The sequence below is a fragment of the Elephas maximus genome, chromosome 23, assembly GCF_024166365.1.
Source record: "Elephas maximus indicus isolate mEleMax1 chromosome 23, mEleMax1 primary haplotype, whole genome shotgun sequence".
Classification (NCBI taxonomy): domain Eukaryota; kingdom Metazoa; phylum Chordata; class Mammalia; order Proboscidea; family Elephantidae; genus Elephas; species Elephas maximus.
This window is the reverse complement of record NC_064841.1, coordinates 73,730,759-73,734,173: the sequence shown is the minus strand read 5'-3', so window position 1 is coordinate 73,734,173 and position 3,415 is coordinate 73,730,759. Positions and strand designations below refer to the sequence as shown.

General features: G+C 37.6%; 1 non-coding gene across 1 annotated transcript; it reads left to right on the top strand.

Annotated features, from left to right (window-relative positions):
* The first annotated feature begins 404 nt into the window (after positions 1–404).
* LOC126066635 (U6 spliceosomal RNA) lies at positions 405–509 on the top strand. The gene has a single exon (XR_007515214.1). It is a non-coding gene; the product is annotated as a U6 spliceosomal RNA (small nuclear RNA).
* The last annotated feature ends 2,906 nt before the right edge of the window (positions 510–3,415 follow it).

The following is a 3,415-nucleotide window of genomic DNA, read 5'->3' as shown; positions in this document are numbered from 1 at the left end:
AAGTTTTTGAGAGGATGTACTGTTCAAGAGCAGTTATTTTAAGCAGCAGTTCGGATATAAACTTACTAGAGTGATGAAATGCGGTAGCAAGGAAAGAGGGGAAGAAAGGAAGAGAGGGAGGGCAAAAAGAAGAAGGGAAGAAAAAAGAAAAAATATAATTAATGTTAATTGCTCACTTACTATGTGTTAAGCACCGATTTAAGTCATTTAACTCATTTGCCCTCATAAATGTTCTAGGATGTAAGTATTCTCATCTCCATTTACAAATGGGGAAATGGGAGTACTTAGAGGATAAGCAACCTGCTCAGGGCCTCACAACTAGTGTGTGGAGAGTTAGAATGGGAATCCAGAATCTACGCATTTAACCACTAAACTCATCAGTCTGTCAAGAAAACATTTACTGCGCCTGCTTCAGCCCCACATACACTAAAATTGGAGCAGTGTAGAGAAGATTAGTACAGTCCTTGCACAAGGATGACACATACATTCAGGAAGCAGTTTTTTTTTTTTTTCATTAGGGAGTATTGAGCTTCATTTTACAATGATGGAAAAACTGCTTTGATTACGGGTAGGGTGGCACAGCTGATTAATGTAATTTCTGTCAACAAGTTACACAGTGGTAAAAAGTTGGATTGGCAAAAGTCCTCTCAGATATTGTCTTAGTCATCTAGTGCTGCTATAACAGAAATAGCACACGTGGATGGCTTTAACAAAGAGAAATTTATTTTCTCACAGTCTAGTAGGTTACGAGCCCAAATCCAGGGCGTCAGCTCCAGGGGAAGGCTTTCTCTGTTGGCTCTGGAGGAAGGCCTTTGTCATCAGTCCTGCTCTAGGAGCTTCTCCACGCAGGAACCCCAGGTCCAAAGGGCGTGCTCTGCTTTCTTGGTGGTATGAAGCCCTCCTGTCTTTCTGCTCACTTGTCTCTTTTATATCTTAAGAGATTGCCTCAAGACACAATCCAGTCTTGTAGACTGAGTCCTGCTTCACTAACACAACTGCCGCTCATCCTCCCCCATTAGAATCATAGAGGCAGGATTCACAATATATAGGAAAATTACACAATCCCAGGAATCATGGCACAGCCAAATTGATACAGACATTTTGGGGGTACATAATTCAATCCATGACAGATATATTTACAAAAAAAAAAAAAAGCTGCTGAGGCTGCTTATATACAACCAAACAACTCATGGGATTTGATTCCTTGGTTTGGAGGTTTAGTGTCATGGTTTCATGGAACATCCCTATTAATTGGCCTAGTATCGTGTTTAGTGCTTCTGTTTTACCTCCTCATTCGTTTCGTGGTGCCTGGGGTCTTAAAAGTTTACAAGTGGCCATCCAAGGCACAACAATTGGACTCTATTCGTCTGCAGCAACAGAGGAAAAAGGAGACTCAGGAATGGGAGGAGGATATGGAATGTGTGGCTAACTGCCTACATGAATAAACTGCCTCCTTTGCCATGAGACCAGAAGTAGATGGTTCTTGGCTACCATTACTGAATGTTTTCAGCAAAGATTCTATAAAAGAATCCTGATCAAAAGGGAGAAATGCAAAATAGAATTTCAAATTCTCATGGACTCCAGAATTTATGGAACCATTGAGGCTGGATAAATCCCTGAGACTATTGCCCTGAGATACTCTTTAGTCCTTAAGCCGAAGTTACCCCCTGAAATCTTCTTAAAACCAAACAATGGCTTAACTAATAAATAATGCCTGCCTTGAGCATTGTGCTTGTTTAGATCTATCTATATGGGATCAAATTGACAGCGGCCACTGGAAAGTTTAGACGGGAAACTTAGGGGACAGTGAGATCATGTGAATGAGGGAGGAATAACTCAGAAATGGAGAGTGAGAATGGTTGCACAACTCAAAAAATGGAAACAATGTCATTAAACTGTACATGTAGAAACTGTTGAATTGGTGCATATTCTCCTATGTATATTCTAAACAATAAGCAAAAACTAAAATAAATTTAAAATAAAATATTTATGTAGAGAAGATGGCAAGAAAAAGACTCTGGAAATTAGTGACTATCACAACTTTGGCTGACATGCATATGTACAGAGAGTCAGGACCAGAGAACTAAGACAATGTAGGCATGACAACTCCCTTGTAGCTTCCAGTGACTCTTTTCTAAAATTAATATTTATTCCTTAAAAATGTAACAAAATGAAAATACAGGGTTTTTTTTTTTATTTCAAAAAGTTCTAGATGCACAGCACTTTAATTTCATTTGGGTATTAGTTTGTATATTCTCTCCCCTTTTCCATATATATAGCCAGGACATTTATTCCCCCTTATCGCAATTTGTCAGGCAGATCATAAAAGTAATATATGTTTATAAGCAAAGATGATCTGAAAATAAAAATAAGTATAAATTTCCATTCACAATAGCATTTAAAAGAAATACTTTTGAATAAATTTTAAAATAGAAGTATACTGAAAATTGCAAAACTTTGCTGAGAGAAATTAAAGATCTAAATAAGTGGAGATACAGTCCATGTTTATGGTTTGGAAGACTCAATATCAATAATGTTAAGAGGGAAATTCTCCCCAAATCAATTGATTTAGTCAACTCAATCTCTATCAGAAGATAGAAGAGTTTTGGGGCTCTTCTTTGCAGAAATTGACAAAGAATTCATGAAGTTTATGTAGAGATGCAAAACACCCAAAACAGGCAAAACAATCTGAAGAAAGAAGAACAAAGCTGGAGAACTTTCACTTATTAGTTAAAAAATTTACTATAAAACTCCAGTTATCAAGACAGAGTGGTACTGGCATAAAACCAAAGAAACCAAACTCACTGCTGTCGAGTAGATTCTGACTCATAGTGACCCTATAGGACAGAGTAGAACTGCTCCATATAGTTTCCAAGGAGCACCTGGTGGATTTGAACTGCCCACCTCTTGGTTAACAGCCGTAGCACTTAACCATTACGCCACCAGGGTTTCCGGTACTGGCATAGGACAGATATATAGAAAAATGGAGCAGAAGTGAGAGTTCAGAGATAAATACTTATATTTCCAGTCACTCAACTTTGGAGAAAGGTCCCAAGGCAATTCATGGGGGAAAGATAGTCTGTTCAACCAATGGTGCTGGGGCAATCAGTTATCCACATGCAAAAAGATGAGCTTAGGCCTACATTTCACACCAAAAACCAAAACCAAACCCACTGCCGTCTAGTCGATTCCGATTCATGCTTTGCACACCATCCACTAAAATTAAATCAAAATGGATCAGAGACTTACATGTAATAACTAAAACAATAAAATTTATAAGAGAAAATCTTTGAGACTTTGGGTTAGGCAGATATTTCTTAGATATGACACTAAAAATCACAAGCCATAAAAGAAAAATAAAAAGGGTAAATTTGACCTTATAAAAATTCATAAATTAAACATTTGCATTTCAATA